The sequence below is a fragment of the Lactuca serriola genome, chromosome 3 (assembly GCF_051521515.1).
Source record: "Lactuca serriola cultivar US96UC23 chromosome 3, Lser_US96UC23_V15, whole genome shotgun sequence".
In the NCBI taxonomy this organism is placed as follows: domain Eukaryota; kingdom Viridiplantae; phylum Streptophyta; class Magnoliopsida; order Asterales; family Asteraceae; genus Lactuca; species Lactuca serriola.
In genome coordinates, this window is record NC_136410.1 from 44,924,103 (window position 1) to 44,943,968 (window position 19,866).

A 19,866-nucleotide genomic window follows, 5' to 3' on the forward strand; every position below is an offset into this window, starting at 1 on the left:
AAACGTGTGTTAGTTATACTTTGGAGAGAATGTAGTTGATTAGGCTACATCCACTCCTTGGTACCACTAGGAACAGTCCTGAATTAACCGAGATACTAGCATTATTTTGTTTGGTTCGGCGTTATGTTCTTATTCCTAATGCAAGCAAGGGTGTTTTATTTACTCGTTTTGTTCAGAGTTATGTTAGTCCCTCTTTTTGGTTTATAGTTGCATATCAATGTGTGGCTAGATATGCTAGTTCACTATAAACAAAGCTCTGATACCAACCTGTCACACCCCCGAACCAGACGGCGGAAACGTCCGAGGGCTGTCGTGACTTAATTGAATACCATAACATTGAATATATATGAAACATAACATCATTCATCACCATGCATTAATATAGTACAACTGATAAAGTTTACACTGAGTACATTGTTTTAGCATTACATTCCCAAAAATAAATTGTTCGGTGCATAGATAAACAAACTGCAAGCCATCACTGAGTACATTTTCCTTCAGTTTACTTGTTACCTGAGAATACAAGTATTTTGAAAAACGTCAACATATGAAATGTTGGTGAGTTCATAAGCGGTATTTGAAAAGCAACGTTTTGTATCGTTTTGAAAACCACCAGAAAATCCGATATTTTCTGAAAAGAGTTTATGAAAAAGTTTGTGAAGATCCATAAGTATGCTTGTTTGTTTCCATAGTTGTAAAAAGTGTTCATTAAGCTTGTGTACATTTCGAAACCGTATGTATTGAAAAACCCTAGGAAAACCCGATGTTTTCCTAACACTTTGAATTCCATGTAGTTGTTGTACCATCGCGGCATGTGAAGTCATTGATTCCAGGCGACGTCGGATTATTGCGCATGGTGAATTATTATAAACACGCGTTACACAAACGACCAGTTTACAATTATACTAACGATCCCGTAGGCGTCGTCCGTATTATTCACGTAATCCAACCGCCCTGACTTCTTGTAGTCCCACATCCGAAGAGAAAGAGGGCACGAAGACCTCGATAACTCCATTAGTCGGGGTTGGGGATAAAATGAGTGCGAAGGGCCCTTGGCCTGATTCGCATTTGAATAACCGACTTTACTAGCAGTACCAAAGGACCCTTGGGGACCAATAGTATAAAAGCCATTGAAAGTCCTTTTACGCTGTGTTGGATCATGTAAGACCCAACAACTCGTAAGGTTGAAGTCTTCGGGCCTAAAGATCAGGTCATTGGGCTAGCTAGGCCCAACAAACAAGATTTTACACTTTGGGGCCCAAAGATGGTGCGTCGACGTCTGTGCACTCTCACGTGTGTATTGGATTCCCAAATTTTCCGTGTACGAATAGAGTTGTCGTCGTGTTAGTAGTTTCGAGTTTGTTATTGATTCGAGACCGAATCAATTCGTTTGATAACGATTTTTGGTATTGTTGTGTATTGTAATTCGTCGGTAGTTGCAGTGCCAATATTTGATCACAACGGGTGTATTGAATTAGCATTGAAATTTTTCTGATTTCAGCCCCTCTTTAATTTGTAAATTTACTTTTTCAACCCTTTGAATAAATAAATTTCCGGTTTAGTCCTTAAACTATTTTTTTTCTTGGCATTTTAACACCAAAACTTATTGAAATTAATATTGTTCAGCCCATTTTTAATTGAAAACAGTTTTAGTCCTTGAAAATACAGTTTTCTCGGTTGTAACCCCTCTTTTTCGCAATTTTTACATTTTTAGCCCAAATTGGAAATTTTTTGCAACTTTGGTCCTTTTTAATTTTGAAAAGCATTTTAAACCTTAGAAAAGGACTTGGAACACTAGTAGTCCACTGTTTTACAGAAAAACACAGTTTTAGCCCTTCAAAACAGAAAATTTCGCATATTGGGCCCTATTGGGCCAAAAATGTCATTTTTAGCCCATTAAGCTTGAAATTTATATTTTTAATCTTCCAAAAGAATGTATTTCCAGAAAACACTTTATTGAAACTGTTTTGACTCATCTCACCCATCAGAATTCGTAATATGTCATTTTGGGCCCTTTAACTTTATTTTTTTTAACATTTTGTGTCCAAAAATTGAGTTTTTAGCCCAAAGAAGATGTTATTAAGCAACTTAGCAATTTTTCTTAGAATACTTTGTATGTAATATTATAGTTTATGCTAGTATCATTTAACATACAATACCTCTCGATTTTTAGGAGTTTATGGCTAAATAAACATCATAAACACACAAAAACACACATATAAGCATAGAAATCATACAAGGCATACAAAATACATATAGATCTACACTTTCACTTGTATCCCCCCCCCCCCCATAAAACTATTAAAACAGAAAAATTGGGAGTATGAAGCTCACCTTAGGGTGTGGTTTCGGTTTTTGAAGAAAAGATGGAAGAAAGCTTGGTGATTTTTGGCCTTAGCAACCCTTTGATTAATCTAGAGAGAGTTTGTGAGGTGTGTGTGTGTGTGTTACTCACGGCTGAAACAAGAAGAGAGAGGGAGAGAAAGAGTTGCATGGAGAAATGAGATTAGCAGGGATGTTTGAGGAATAATAGCTTGGATAACCACCATATAATAATGAGGTGGCATGCATTAAGTCAACCCTTCATCTTTTCTTCTTGGATTTGGGCCTTGGGCCGATAATTTGGATGGAAAAGGAAAGATTTGGGCTTTAATGCCCTCAAGCCCATATAGAAGTTAAGTTGGATGATTTTTGACCTAAAAGAAATATGACATGCTTTTTACACTTTGTTGGGCTAGTTTAGGTTAATCATGGTTCAAAACTTTCAATTTATTTCATTCTAGGCCCAATATGGCCCAAAATGTTGAAATAATTGAATGTGGGTCCAATTAGAGCCCATTTAAGGGTTCTAAGCCCATGATAGTCAAATTGGAAGCTTATTGGTCCATTGAGTCCAATAAGGAAGTCCTAGTCCAAAATGGACCTAACAAGAACTTCTAGGGTTTCCAATTGCTTGATGACTATTTGTAGCATTTGTATGATGTATTTGATTGAAGTTTTTGATGTCATAATAATAGGTATCACACATGCTCTTAAGTTTTTGATTCAACATTTTACTTAAGTATAGTGATTACAAGACACAAAATTTCTAGTTGTGACATCATCCAAGTGGGAGACTGTTGGATTAGTGTCTAAGTCCATAACTATAATTGGTATGTACTTGACCCGACTCGGCATGGTCCATTTGGGTTGCATGGCATCAGAACATTTGGATAGACCATTTGTGAGAAGAGGACATTTATGACATATTAATATATTATAAGTTCTAATATATTAATATGAAATCATGTTATTTAATTAGTATTGATCAAGAATTAATTTGGACTTAATTTAGTGATCAAAAGAGACTAATTAAATATATGGGGATTGATTGTGTAAATCATTCATTCTTATATATGTGGGCTTATGATCCATTATTCCTTATGTTGGGTTTAACCCATGTGGTGACCCATGGATACTCCATGGAGGTTAAAACCCATGGAGCATAAGGAATGGGTAAAGTCATGGGTTACATGGTGTAACCCTAATGTGCACACTATATAAGGACCCCTTTAGCTCAAGAAATTGTACAAGTGATACATATATGAGGGCTAGCCAATTTGAGCATAAGTATCTTCTTCTCATGGTTATTCAAAGTGTTGATGATGTTGTGTGAACCATTTGAGGTGTCATACTTGGGGCACTAGGCTCTCGAGCTTCATGGAGTCAAGCTACATCAACAAGTTATGTATTTCTATCTAGTTTGTTACCCAAGTATCAAAGATTGTATGCTAGCTAGGGTAATACCTTAGAATATTCATATTTGCATGTATAATAGAGAAAACATAGATCCAAGGTATTTAGGGTTGCATGTACACTTAGGAGTGTTAGAATGCTCAAAACCCAACACAGATAACTCAGAGTCGGCAGAAAAGTTATGCTGACAGACGTCGATCCAAGTTAGAGTTTAGGTCGGCGACATACTTTTACTAAAGGTATCACCCTGGAAGCGTGTAATATGCTTCAGGAAGAGGGTAAAGTTAGGGCCCCGATTTATCCGACCATTTCGAGTTATTGCCAGGGTTGGCAGGGTGGCTTATCGACCGAATCTATCAAAGGAGCTTAGCCAGATTCATAACACCTTCCATGTTTCTCAGCTTCGGAAGTGTGTGGCTAATAATTTGACAGTAGTGCCTTTGGGTGATATTCAGGTTGATGATCGTATGAACTATGTTGAGAGACCAGTGGCGATTTCGGATAGGAAGATGAAGGCCTTGCGCAACAAGGTGGTATCTTTAGTCAAGGTCCAGTGGCAGCATCATAAGGGTTTCGAATAGACTTAGGAACCCGAGGCAGCGATGCGAGAGCACTACCCTAAGTTATTCACGACATCGAACTTCAAGGGCGAAGTCTGATTCAAGTGGGGGAGAATTATAACATCTTGATTAAGGTAATTTACATCTTTTACCCCTTGTATGAAAATTGTTTGCAAAATTGGTCCCAAGTGGCATTTAAATGAAAAACGTGGATCTGTTAAGTACGTTGGGCGTACGTGGAAAAGACCCACGCCCTAATTTTTAGGGTTTGGACCATATTTAAACATCATTAACTCCCAAGACCTCTTCCACTCATCAGCTTCCATTGCCCACTTCGTCCCATACAAACCCTAATTCCCATTTTGTGGTGTTTTGAGCTCATTTTTGGTGTTTGTGTCCACTTTTAAAGAAAGGAAGCCATTGGAAATCAAGGAAGGAAATCTAAGCTTTAAGATCTGAGTTTTACACCCATTAAGCAACCTCCAGAAGGTATAAAGTTATGAACTTGTTGATTATCTCATTAGATCTTACTAGATGTGGACTTTTGTGCTTATTAGTTCCATAATCTTGATCCATTTATGTAAGAGCTACCTTGGACCAAATGAGTTGTCCTTTTGGATGTTTTAGAGTGTATTGAGTTATAAAAATGGGATCTTGATTGCTCACATCCCTCCATGCATCCATTTTTGGTGTCTTAGAACCTTAGGATAGGTTAGGCTTTCGGTGTTAGGCTCCTAATAGCCATGCAAGATCAGAAAGTTGGAAACTTTATGATTTAGAAAGTCATTTGGGACTAGAACTGAGTTTTGGACGAAAAGACTTTAGGGATTAAGCACTTAAGAAAAAGGAAAAGTGGCAGCCGAGTACGTCGGGCGTACTTAAGGGTACGTTGCGCATACTTGGTCAAAACCCTGTAACCATGTCAAAGGAAAGCATTACTCGGGGCATATTAGCCGAGTATGTTGCGCATACTCAGCCTAAGTTGACTTGGATGACTTTTTGACCTTTGAACTTGACTAGGATTTTAACCAAGGTTGACCCAGGGGTATTTTGGGTATTTTGAGATGTGGTTTGAGATTTGGTCACTATTTGATGTATATGTGACTTGTAGAGCTGGTATTTGAAGCTGTGACCCGTTCAACTATCTTTTAAGGCTGAGAGGTGAACTTTCCTCACTGTACTTGTGGATCGAAGGCACCAAGGCCGGCCTACTGGATTTTGTATCTTGGTATATTTGATTGATGTTATGTTGGGTATGGGTTAGATTGGTAAATCTGTATGATTACATGTGCTCATTAAGTATGTGTTAGATTGGTAGATCTGTAGGACTACTGGTATTGCAGGATATTGATTGTTATAGTATATGTAGATATGTTATGGTATGTTGGATTGAGGCGGTCTTGCTTTGTGCTGAAGGCCAAGATACCCGGGGAGGTCCGGATAGACTAAAGGCTTGCGAGGCGGTCCAGTCAGGCCGAAGGCTTGAAGAGAAATCCAGATAGGTTGTAGGCCCGATGAGACAGTCCAATCATGCTGAAGGCTTTGAGAGCGGTCCAGATAGGCTATATGCCATGCGAGGCGGTCTAGTTATGTTGAAGGCTCATGTATGTATGTTGTTGTCTGTGTGGTTGTGAGTGATACTTTAGGGGAACTCACTAAGCTTTGGCTTATAGTTTAAGTTTATATTTCAGGTACTTCATATAATTGTAGGAAAGAAAAGGTGTGATCGTGCACATCCTTCTGATTTTTATGATATTGGATTTTGGGATACTTTGATTTGTGACTATTACTTTTGGAAGAATGTTTTGTAAACAATTATGGTTTTTGGTTGGATTTTAAAAATAAAACTTTTACCTTGATTTTTTATATGTTACAAGATCTACCAACCTAACAGAGCATAACCACATCCTATACATAAGGATACATAACACAATCTAATGGGCCGACCTTGGTGCCTTCGACCCATGAGTAGAATGAGAAAAGTCACCTTGTAATCTAAAAGATAATCCAAAAGCTCCCTCCCAGGATCAAAATCGACACCATGAGTCACCTATAATACAACAACTCAATCCTCAATATAAAGTCCAACCCATAAGTTGACCAAAACTCAACTAATTCAAAAAGTCAACCCCATGGCCAACAGTCAAGTCAACAATCCAAAAACCCAAATTAGCGATTCGCCACATTATGGCCATCGATCGGACACGCCGTGGCAAAGTAAGGACAAAACAATCGGGTCTTTACCCAGTCGTCACGCCATGGCAGCCTAAAGGCCACGTCGTGGGGACTGATCTGAACAACTTAACTTATTAAGTTGTTTTCCAGCAATTCCAAGAGCTCGAAAGCTTAGATCTGGTTCTTCCCAAGGTCTTCATGGATAAAGTTTCCAACTTTATCCATTAAGACATCCCAATAAGTCAAGATCTCAAACCCTAAGTCCATAAAGGCAACTCAAGTCATGTAAACACCCATTAAGCCCTTAATCACTAGTGTTAATCCTCCAAAGTTTCTAGAAGGGTTTCCTATACCTAATGGACCATAAAAATCGTAGCTTATGGAGATGTATGTCCTATGCATTTCCCTTCCATTTTAGGTCAAGAATATGGAAATATATGAGCTCAAAACTTGTGCATGGGACCAAAACTCCAAGGATTCTCATGTTTGGAACATATAACACTAAAATGACCACAAAGATCCATAAAGTTGCCAACTTTATGGAATCCAACCTTTCAAACATCCAAATCATGAAGATTAAGGGACAAAAGGACTAAATCTAAAAGCAAGTAACATAAAGATTGGATCTTGGACACTTACAAGGGTCCAACGAATGCATAAGGGAAAGAAGATGAGGCTTGCTTGATGAATCCACACTCTAAAGCACCTTCTTCTTCTTTTTCTCCAAGTTACCAAGAACACCAAAAGGACCAAGAATCACAAAAAGGAGGCTAGCATTTGGTTTTATGAGGTTTGAGGGTGATGAAGGCTAAGGATGAGCACCCCTAGCCCATGTTTCCTTTAAATAGGCCTTAAAACCCGAAACATTAGGGTTTTAGTCATTAGGTGGTCACCACGCCATGGGGACCAAAAGAGATCCCACGTTTGTAAGCGTACTGCCACGTCATGGTGGTGCCTTCACCATGCTATGACAACCTCACAATCACAAATAACTTCAAATAAAATGTACCTCAAGATCCGGATGTTACAGTTTGACTAGTAGGTTTCACTTTTTCATGTTGATTGTTTGATTATGTTGATATATTATGTTGAGATGTTGATGATGGAACAACAATAAATATGTGAGCCTAGAGTACTTATTGTTGATGACTAGACAACATTAGAGACGTTAGTTGTCGTTGATCAGGTAGATCGACACTGGAGTTGTGAGCCTTTGGTTATATGTATTGCACGTGTATTGCGGTGTGTGATATTTTGTGCAACTCAATAAGTTTTATGTTTACAATTGTTGATAAAATGTTTTCAGGTAGTTCCACTGATCATGGGAATGGCGCACCTTAACTGTACCGTACGCTCGTCGCTGATGATTTATGTTTTGACTTCTATTGGTTTGTGATCGTTCTGATATATTTTTAATGTTTTGTTTTTTAGTGTGATGAAACATTTTGGTACTTGGGATTTATGAAAAATGGTTTTAGTTGTTTTAATTTTAATTTAAAGAAATTTTTGGTTGAAAATGTAGACCGATTATTGTGTTGTTATTTAATAATAATATAATAATCAAAGTAAAAAAAATGACTAGAAGGGTTACCCGCGCAATGCGCGGGGCGGAATGTATTCGTTTTGTGAGACAAATAATGAAGTAAATTACATAAATTGGTAACAAAATTAAAGCATGTTGCTATTGTGTGTAATTTTCCATCAATTAGATGAATGGAAATGTAATGATAGATCATGCTATTAAAAGAAGTACAATGCTATATTTGAATAGATTTTCGAAAACAATGAAAATACAATCTTATATCCAAGTAAGTTTAAATGAAAGTACAATGCAATCTACAATAAATACAGAAAGAACATCTTCATACTTACCCCATCCCTCACTTGTCTTCTTCAATTTCATTTCCTTGAATGATCAAATCATGCACCTAACATTAGAATTAAAGCAAAATTTTATATGTTTCAATAATACCATTATAAGGTCTTCAAATTCCAATGGGTAATTTATTATGGAGACTCATTTAAACAATATGGCCCTCGGTATATTGACATCATGCAATGCTTTTGAAAAATACACATCAGCAAGGTCAGGTGCCATTTTTAATGCTTGTTTTATTTGCTGCATGTAATGTTGATTCCATTGCAAGAGAAGTCCAATGTTGCTGTAATATCATTTATTAAAAATTTATTTATTATAAATGAAATTATTACATCATCGATTAACAAAAAATAAAAAAGGAATGTAATGTTACCATACAGCAAACCATCATTTTCATCTTTAAGAAGCGCAAGAGATAGTGGATGTGAAGTGATTGAATTGTTGTCCTCAGATTCCGAATCTGCCCCTCCATCTCCTATGGTTGAATCAATATACGCTTCATCCCTGAGAGCCAATAGCATCTATTTACTTTTTTTTAATATTGAATCAAATAAAGATAACTTTAATTTATATAAAAAAAGATTCATAAAGGGTACCTCTTTGTTCCTTTCTTCCACCTTTAGATTCCATAGAGGAACTCTTGTTTTTATAAATCAGTTTGAAACATGTCCATTACACTTTCTATCACTTTGCTTCCGGTAAAAAACAGCAGTACAAAACAACAACAAAAGCGGAGTCGGAATCTCCAATTCCTGAGTTTAAAGTTTTTTTATGAGCAAACTTATAAATAAATAAACTAATCCACATAAATGCATTTTGTCCAGACTTATATACACTGATGCATATAAAAAGTCATAATAGTAGAGGTTAATATGCAACAACTGCTCATTTAAATACAAAAAGTATTTCTTCCATTTTTAACCTAAGTATATAACATTGTTTTTTTTATAAATGATCTGCTAAGTTAACCAAATGAAAGATTCATTCCATCAAACTGAAATACAAATTATAAACCGAAGGTGTTCATAGAATCAACCGAAAGTAAAATAAAAAATCCATATAAAGTTGTAAAGCTTAAAAAAATTTAACAAAAATAAAAAACGACTGAGGGATAAACAATTTGTGGACATGAACCTTACCTCGCAGTTGTGGCTTCATCTTCTCATAGATTATGAAGCTTTAGAGAGCAGTCTATGTTGGCCTAAAATGAGACGGTGAAAAGTGGATTTTATGTAATTTGGCCTACAAATCAAACATGCCATCATTTGGACCAAATATATAATTACTAAATTACCTATTAAAGACATGTATGTATGATTATTAAAAAGGAAAATTACAACAAAAAAATATTGTTTTTTGTATTTTTGAAACAATAAGTAGAGGCAAAATCGAATACTAAACTAATGCTGAAACAATTAGAAATTTGAGGAAAAAATTAAATTTGTTACCTAATTGAAATAAAAATATATCTATGAATGATTATGAGGTGGGCCAGTTGTATGTGACTCACATCTTATTATATCATTATTTTAGTTCCTAATCTGTTTTAACTTAATTAGTTATTAACACATGTTTCTGCAAACGAACTGTTTGTTCTTAAATAGCATTAATAATTCCAAAAAGAGAAGGCAACATAATGATTATTCGTTTCGATGATCTAAATTGTAATTATGTTAGAGGTAACCGCCAAATACCAATAGATCATGAAAATGTTATTCATGGAGCCTGAACAAATATATAGAAGTTATTACATTTGAAACACATTTACGATGTAACAAATTTTTTAGTAAACCATATAACTTTGACTTATCTCATTCAACCATTTTACCTCCTACAATTAGTTTTTCTTATAAGCTGGTCAAAAACTACACAAAAAAAAATTATATGACTTATCCCAAATCACCTCCATTGTTCAACATGTACTCATGATAATATAAATACAATAAATTAACATTAATGAGAATTGAAAAGCAATTAAAACTGTAACTTGTTAAAAGATGGAAACTTACTGAATTCTTTCTTGATTCTCAATTTATGAAGCTCGTCTAAGTAAAAGACTTCATCAAGAAGCGATGAACAACTTATAATGCATGTAAAACACCACAGTTAACCATTTGTCGCAAAAAATTAAAACTTGTGTCATAATTAGAAACAACACAATAGTGTGTTGGATATTATTGTTGTGGTTTCCAATATTACCCCTACGTCCATCCTAATGACAAAAACACGACACTGAAACTCAAAAAAGAACTTTACAACTTAAAGAATCAGAAAAAAGAACTTTACAACTTAAGGACATCAAATGGTAACAAAGTCAATGGACTTGATTACAAATAAACGAAAGGTATTTTACCTTGTTTGCAAGAAGATCTTTCAAATAATCATCACCTACCTGTCAGACATTGAAAAAAAAAGGTTAAAAGTGAAACCAACAACATAACAACACTAATAATTATATTATGTAATAAATAAGAAAAAACTGACTGTGCAACTTCATTTTATGACAAATCCATAAACATAAAACAAAATATTTTCATTTAGAGGTATTCATATTTACCTGCATATGTACTATCTTTTGCTGAATTAGGCTTTGATAGCATAACAATAGGCTTTGCAATAGGAGCTTCAACTGAAATCAACATCAAACACATTTAATAAAATAACAAAACTCATAATAATAAAAATATGCCCAAAATCATAATATACCAGGAAGCAATTTATTATACCCATTATGCCCCCTATAATTAACCTAGTCAAAGATAGGATAATAGAGGAAAGAATAAACCCAATGAATGGATTTTTGGAAATGGAAACCGATGAAAGGTTTGGAGAATAGAATAGGTGAGATGGGTAATGTAACTCTAATAAAATTATAAACACAAAAATTGATGATAACTTACCTTCTTATGAGACCCACCAACCTTTGATTTTTCTGTAGATAACAGTTGCTTTGAAGGTTTGCAGAAATTTTGAAATAAGCATGTAGTGTAATTCATAAATGCAACATAAAAATCAAATATTTACCTTCAAGGTTGATATATGGCATAAAATAAAAAGTTTAAGGGCTGTTAATTGGAAAATCACAGCACCATCGGCACTAACAACACTGCTTCTTAACTATGGTGGAATATGCCTGTGGGTGTGTCTCCTGATTGCAGTATGAGACCAATCGTTGAGAAATATCAAACAAAAGTGTCAGTACAAACCAAACCTGAAAACATGAAACAAAACAGAGTTGAGAATCACAATTCACAACACCAGTCACAATTCACAACTCCAGTGGCTGTAGTAAGGTTGGGGAAGTATTCGAGCCCTAAAGAGAAACAAAAGTAAAAATAGTGAAGAACAGAAGGTATTAATGTCTCTAGCGTTGCACCCACAATCGGTGATGAGAAGGTGGGATCGATGAATGGGAGCACCAGTTGGAGGAGTCAGGTGGGAACAATATTGATGGCGGACGCTATGGCGAAGCCAGTGTCGCTGGAGGCGGAAACAGGCAATAAATTAAAGACCGTCAGAGGTAGCACTTACCCCAATCAAACCCTTTAATCGCCAATGGTGGAGGGAATAGAGGGCATACGAAGCTTCGACGTCTTCATCTGAGGCGGTGGACAGTTGAGTTAACCCCGATAAAGAAGCAGAAGGACGATGGAAGGATCGGAAAGATTTGAGGTGGTGGATAAATCAGACGAACCAAAGTCAGGTGAATAACCAACCCTGGAACGGTACCCTGGTCCACAAATACAACAAAATGTGACAAATACAGCAAAACGTAGGGACCTTGAATGACAGAAGCAAGCAACATAAGTTGGAGGGCCAAATTAGACAAAAAAAGAGGTTATTTACTGTTAAAACTTTTCATAACTTTAATATATATATATATATATATATATATATATATATATATAATAATCTCTAAATATTATTAAAAAAGAACCTTTAAATCAAATCATAAATGAAACAATAGAGCCTTGATTGCATTTCATCAATAGATTTTCCACCCTTTTTTCATCGATGCTTAGGCGCTCCCGTATCCTCTCCATAGTTTCCAAACTTGGACGTCTACACTGTGTTTAGCAGGCACACATCATATTTTCCTCTAATTTTCCCCTCATTCAGTTTCCTTTCTTTCTGATTACGGTCATGCATTCTTTGCCGACGAACCCCATGATGATCCTTCGTTGTATCTAAACCCTATATTATGCCTTATATCGCCTTTCCTGGTCTGCCTCCTTCATCAAGTTTTCATTGGAAGAATGAACAATTGCTCCTGATGTTATAGGTAACATATTTGCAAAACCCTAGCAATATTTTTTCATTAGGATTTGTTGAGAAACGATTTGGAAATGTAACTTTTAGTTCTTTTGATCAGTTTTTAGATGCTTATCCATAAAAATTAATATATTTCTTTTAATGTTCGGTTGAAGCATAAGAAAAGAAGTAGTTTTCATGTTTTGTAATTGTGTTTTCGTGGACCTGACCCCTTGCCTATCGATATCTATTTGAAGGTATTTCCATAAAAATAAAGTCTTTTTTCATTAGTAGTTGACTATCGAACAATGTTAAATTGATGAAAGGGTGTTTGTTTAAAGGCTATTTCGGTATTCATGTTCTTTATTGAAGCAAAATTTTGTAAGCCATTTTCGTTTTTCTTCTTCTTTTCTGTGATTTTTTTCCCTATGATGAAATTATCTTTCATTTTGTCTCCACAATGGATGTAAATGAAGAAAAGAATTGTAATGAGGTTTGATCACCTCACCTTCTACAGAATCGCCAAACACACACACACACACACCATTTGTTGTTGATTTAGTCTATAAACACTTTGCACTTCAGTTATCTGCTTAAAATTGACAAAATCACTACCCACTAACTTAGGAGCTGAGCTCTCATATTTGTGGGCATGTTTGTGATTTGCAACCAAATACAATTTCATTTGGTTTCTTTTCAAGATATATCTATTAAAGCTTGGAAAGTAATTAAAACTTATAAGAATTGGTTGGTGCTTGGAAAGCACCAGAACATAGATCGATCGGAGAGAAAGAGGAATGGAAATCCATATTTGTATGCATTTTACCTTTTCTCATTTTTTTTATTTTCAAATTTCACCATTTAGAAAGTTTGTTATCACTAATTTTTTGTTTATTTATTATGTTGATTTCTATATTTAGCACCAAAAATTGTTGAAGAAAAAATGAAAGTTTTTTTTTACAAAAGTACAATTTCATCCTTTGTTTAAAATGATTTATTTTTTATTAGGCGTATTTTTATTTTCTAAAATATAAGCATGTTTTGAAAGAAAAAAGAATTATTTGATTTTAAACCATAGCGATCTAAAATGAAGCATTTATACTTAATTGTAGCGTATTTGGATGATTAGATCAACTCTTTAAAAAGGTTTTGATGGCTTCACTTATGGTTGTCATTATAATTGTAACTTCATATGATTTTTTTTTACAAAATGACATCATTGTTTAACATTTTACGATTTCTGAGATTGCAGTCATCGGACTTCCATATGCCCGTCAGATAGAGAAGGGGGATGCTTTCTTTCCATGGTTTTGTTAGACCTTAAAAATCTTGAGATTGCATCATTGTTTATCATTGGAGATATAATGAGGAGTGACATATACCCTTCTTCATGTTGCACTTGGTCGACTAATAAGGTTAAGCCCAAAAATTGTTAAGAAACATCAACTTGCTATAATTGATTGCTTAGAGGTAAGAGTTATATATGTTATCCTATGCGACAATAGAAATACACTTGAAACATATATTTAATTGTTTTTTCACTTATTTACTTTAAAGATAAAAATCTTTGACATGCTTTATAAAATGTCATATTAACATTATCCATCTTGGTGTTTTCTAAGCTTACCCTTAACAAATATGCATTCAACATTCACATCAATTATACTTTAATTTTTCTTTGACGGGTAATGTATGATGGAACTGTTGTTATACTTCATGCTGGTCGGCAAGCTGAGGTATATGTTTGTCAATGGCCTTTAACATTTGGAAGGTGAAATATTTATAATTTCAAACATTTTCTTTTCTGTGATTAATTTTTAACACTATTTTGATTTAATCTAACTTACAGGAATGACATTAATAATAAAGAGCATACAACTGATGTTGTCCCTTTCTCTCCTAAATAACCTGCAGATGGCACACTAACATTGTGATTATAAATTTGTTCCTTATTTTATCAGTGGGAAAGATGGCTTAAAACTGTTCTATGTTGTCTTAAGGTTAGTTTCCTCTGTACATGACAATTTTGCCCCTTAATGGTAAAAACATGCTCTAAGTTGAACTGGAAGTTTAATTTCAGGTAATTTCATCAAGAAACAATTATGTTTTTTTGAGATTGTGGATTGTTTTTACTATTTATATTGATGCCAATACTCCTTGGTCCTTAGTTCTTACAATGAGTTTTTTGTCACCCCATATGCCATAATCATGGAGAAAACTAGCTATAGCTCAAGAAATGAAACAACTTAAATTTTACTAGCACTATCTCCTCTAATTGTAAAAATATAGAGTGTAGGGCTCCGCTTCATTTATACTTTTGACATTAAAAAACATCTCAACTATTCATCCACTTTTCAATATTTTTAGTGTCAATTTTTTTCCCGATATGAGTTACACTGGTTTTGCAAAATGTAGGACATCTTATGATGCCTTTTTTGAGACTGTATTGAAAAGAGGATGTGTCCAGTTAATGCTTTAAGCATTGAACAACAGTGAGGATACATCTGAAACTCTTTCTGCCACGATACAATTCAATTTTGCTTATGGTTATGCTTTCCTATTTTCTGTTGTGTTTTTGAAAATATATCATATGATTTGCTGATCATCATATGCCATATGCTGTGTTTACAAACAATCCCTGACTCCCTCTTTACCTGAGGTTATAATTGCTTCTCTGGTCTTTTATGTTGGATACCAAGTCAAACAAAAAAAATATTGTAGCTATTATTTAAAACTTAATCGTGTTGTCTTGCTATGGATTTAAAGCATGGTATCAAAAAATTGATTCTTCATGATTTTTTTCCATTGCAGTGTTGTCGATGTCATATGATACCAAAGAATACACATTCATTTTTAGATGGTTCCTGAGTATGGCCACTTGGTTAAAGATATCTTCAGTATTTCATCCATTTCCACACGTAAACTACATGCCATAATCATTGCTTTTGGCAGCAACTGTATTTGATGGATAACGTTTCTAGCTGATCAAGAGGCCTTGGATTACCTTTGCAAAAGTTACTCAATCACAACATTCTATGTAAGTATATGGCATTCATTGATTTCACATGTCAGGATATTGTTTTCCAATCCTATACTTCTGTCATTTGTGGACCATATCAGACCAGATTTTGAAATATGTGTATTTCAAAAAAGAGAGACCTGAGTGGATTGTTATGGAACTCAAATTATTATTTTTTGACTGAATTTGTTTGTATAAATGTTAGGCTATAATTTAGATTAGCAAAAATGTGTATGATATTCGGTTTTTATTTGTTGATTTTATGGGGTTGTAATGGATTTTAGGAAGTCTTGAGTAGATACAAGGAAATTGTCCCTCATTTAAAGCTTGCAGGTTTGAGATCTTATAGCTATAATATGTTCTTGAATTCTACATAAAATTTACCAATTTTCCATTTTAACCTCTATGTTTTTTACAGGAGCGACATCATTCCTGTCATTGAATATGTTATGACTATTGTTGAACATAGCGGGGGCCAGTATCAACTGTTGTTAATTATTGCAGATAGACAGGTGATTTTTTATTAATTTTTATAAATTTAATCTCTTGAAATTTAAAAAATTTCACAATTAACCTTTAATTAAATTTAAGGTAACAAGAAGTGCCTGGTAATTTGAGTCCTCAAGAACAGAGAATTGTCGACGCCATAGTTGAAGCAAGGTGCTTAGAGAATTGTAGACGCCATATCCTGAATCAACAACATATGATGACTTAAACAACGCATTCAGTGAATACAAAACAATCACAAGTGTTGTTTTGATGAGAGATGCAGAAGGAAACTCCAAGTGCTTTGGTTTTGTTAACTTTAGGAATGTTAAAGATGCTGCTAAAGCAATAGATGGTCTTAATGGACAGAAGTTTGATGCTAGAGAATGATATGTTGGAAAAGCGACTGAAAGAGAACAGGAACTAAAACAATGATTTGAGCAGACCATGAAGGAGGCTATTGACAAATCACAAGGGCTGAATCTTTATATTAAGAATCTTGATGATACCATTTCTGATGAAAGCCTCAAGGAGTTCTTTGTTCTTTTTGGTACCATAACTTCTTGCAAGGTCTGTTAATCAATAGATACAAAACTAATTTCATAAACTGGTCATTAATTATTTAATTGTATCTGTTTAATTAACAGGCCATGCGGGATCCTAATGGAACTAGCAAAGGATCAGACTTTGTTGCATTTTCCACTTCTATGGAAGCCTCTAGAGCTGTAAGCTGTTATTATTATTATTTTATTATGTTTGGATATTTTATATTAGAAGTTAAAATTTTTGTATCTAATTTTATAGCTGGCTGAGATGAATGGGAAGATGATTGCTAGCAAGTTGCACTTATTCAGCGCAAAGAAGACAGAAGAGCGAGATTGTAGGTTTGTTTACATTTTTTTTGTAAACTGAATTTGTGTCTATTTTTTTAAATAAAAATTGGTGATGATTGAAATTGTATGAATGCAGACACAATTTTCACAGATGAGACCTATTGCAATGACACCAGCTTCTGGTGGTCCCCGCATGCCAATGTCGCCCCCTCGGTCTTGGTCAACAATTGTTTTATGGTCAAGCTCAGCCTACCTTCATTCCTCCCCAAGTAATTCCAATTCCAATTTCATCTTTTTGCAAAAATAATTTTGAATTATGATTTTTTTTTATTGTGTGTGGATGCAGCCTGGTTTTGGGTACCAACAGCAACTTGTGCTAGGGATGAGGCCAGGAGGGGGACCAATGCCCAACTTCTTCATGCCAATTAAGTCAGCAAGGACAACGTCGAGGTGGCATGCCCGGACAACATAATCAACAACAATCCGTTCCTTTCATCTAACAACAGATGGTCCCACGTAGGCAGATGTACCGTTACTCACCTGGACGCAACGTTGGCGAAGTCCCAATGGGTTCCATTCCGTATGACATTGGAAACGGAATGCAAATTTTTGAGCCCGAAATGGCACAGTTGATTCCGATCAGAGCTTTGGCTTCTACTCTTGCAAATGCTTCTCCAACAGAAAAAAGAACTGTAAGCCCTTTCTTTTTCGTTTTATTTAAAAGTTTTTGTTGAATTTGGATTGAGGGTAAAAGTGTAAACTTGATGTATTTGGTTGTGTGCAGATGTTGGGGGAGAGTTTGTACCCGGTGGTGGAACAGGTGGAGGGTGAGTCGGGGGCTAAGGTAGCAGGGATGCTGCTAGAGATGGATCAGACAGAGGTGCTTCATTTGTTGGCATCTATGGAAGCTTTGAGGAGAAGGTGGTTGAGGCTATGGATGTGTTGAGGAATGTGGGTGATCATGGTCAGGGTGGAGTTGGAAGCCCTGCTGATCAGCTTGCTACTTTGTCATTGAATGACGGCATTGTTTCTTAAAATTATGGATGTCTGAGGTTTTGAGACTTTAAAGGTGTTTATGTTTGGATTTGTTATTCGGTTTTTGGTTGTGTGACATGAGTGAGTTGTTACTTGTTAGGAGTTTCTTTACACTATTTAATATTTATATGTGGTTGAATTTTGAAATGGTTTCTTATCTGTTGAGAATGGTTGGTTATGGTTGCTCTATTTATTGTTCTTTAATGTTTCCGTAATGTTGATGATATATGCTTGTTTTTTAAATATCACAAGCTAATAACTTGACCAAAAAAACCAATCAGATATATTGGTTTGAAGGATTTTTACATTTAGATTTTATATGACAGTAATTGCAATTAAATTAATAAGTACCATGTCTGTTAGGTACCAAATTGAGTAATCTAACCAACACATTTTTAATATAGTAACCATTATTTTTATTTTTATTTTTGAAAAATAACTACGTACATTGGAATGGGATTTTGGAGTGGAATTATCTGACCCAACCCAAATAAGAATTAATATTCGATTCCAATGTGTTGGTCGTTTTACGGGCAAGTTCTTCATTATTTTACTTGTATTTAATAAAATTTTAATTATAACTACAAAAATGTCTATCCGGAACACAAAGATCTTGTCTGAAAAACAAATTCGAAATGTTGTATTAATTGATAGTAGGTGGTTACTTCAAATTGGTAATGTTTCTGTATTATGATCATTTATTGTATTACTATTTGAAGATGAGTTGTAATATTTTTTTAGAAAAATCGATTGGAAAATTTTATTTTCTATTTAGCTTAAAAGTACATTGCCTAAAATGAGAATTGGCTTAAAGTATGTCGCTATTTTTTAGCATCCAACTTAAAAAGAAAGGGTGAGTTGAGACAGTTTTTAGAACAAAAAAATAAAAATAAATAAATAAAGGACTTTAGGGGATTTACATTGTAGATTGTTTTTATGCAGTGTGCTTTCATTTTTATATGCATTGTACTTTGATAAAATCTATCCAGTATAGCATTGTACTTTTTTAAAGGGGGGTTGGGATGATTTGGTATTTTGTTGCTATCTTGGGTCTGTTTATGTTTATGTGACGAAAGGGCTGTTGTGGGGAAAATTGGTGGTCTGGATGTTCAAAAATGTTACTTTAAGTACAACTAATAACCCTATTGTCTGAAGGTATTGTCTATAATTATTCCTATGTGTTTTTTTTTTTTCACAAATGATCAATTTCTTGACATAAAGATTGAAAAACAAGACCTGATGTCTTTTATCGTCAGGTTGGTTTAATCCAGATCTAGGATAAATCGTGAAATTATGATATCTTTTTATGCTTCATACTTTCATAGCAATATACTTATGTTTTTTGTTCAAATATAGCATCCTGCTTTTATTTTCTGCTTTGCCAATAGCAATGTATTTTTATTTTTTTTGTCAAATATAGCATCGTATTTTTGTTTTCTATTTTGTCAGATATAGAAAAATGAAAGTAGAATGCTATATATGGGCATATATTCCAAAATACATTGTTATTTTCTTTATGTATCTTTCGTTTGTTAGTTGTGTGTTCTATATTTATGTTTGTTCCAATTGATATGTTATTATTATTGTGCCAACTTTTTATACATTTTATACTTTATCAAATATGTATTTTTTTATATGTCTTCCCGTGTTTTACGCCGGTCCTAATCTAGTATAATAATAAAGACAAAACTGCAAAAATAGTCCCTGTGGTTTGCATTTTTTCAGGAAACAAGTCCAAACAGTGATTTTTTTTTGATTCGTGGTCCTTTTGGAGTGGTTTGTATGTGAAAATGGTCCCTCCGAAAATTGAAATGACTATAATACCCTTGGGGTATTTATTTTTCATTTTTCTTTCATTATTCTTAAAATTTAATATTTATTTATTTATTTTAG

General features: G+C 34.4%; 1 pseudogene across 1 annotated transcript; it reads left to right on the forward strand.

Annotated features, from left to right (window-relative positions):
* Positions 1-14,288: 14,288 nt before the first annotated feature.
* LOC145095189 (polyadenylate-binding protein 8-like) lies at positions 14,289-18,148 on the forward strand (annotated as a pseudogene). Its single transcript, XR_013703692.1, has 10 exons — positions 14,289-14,336; positions 14,562-14,600; positions 15,904-15,977; positions 16,038-16,131; positions 16,298-16,675; positions 16,753-16,830; positions 16,910-16,989; positions 17,075-17,207; positions 17,285-17,630; positions 17,723-18,148. The product of XR_013703692.1 is annotated as a polyadenylate-binding protein 8-like (transcript).
* Positions 18,149-19,866: the final 1,718 nt, after the last annotated feature.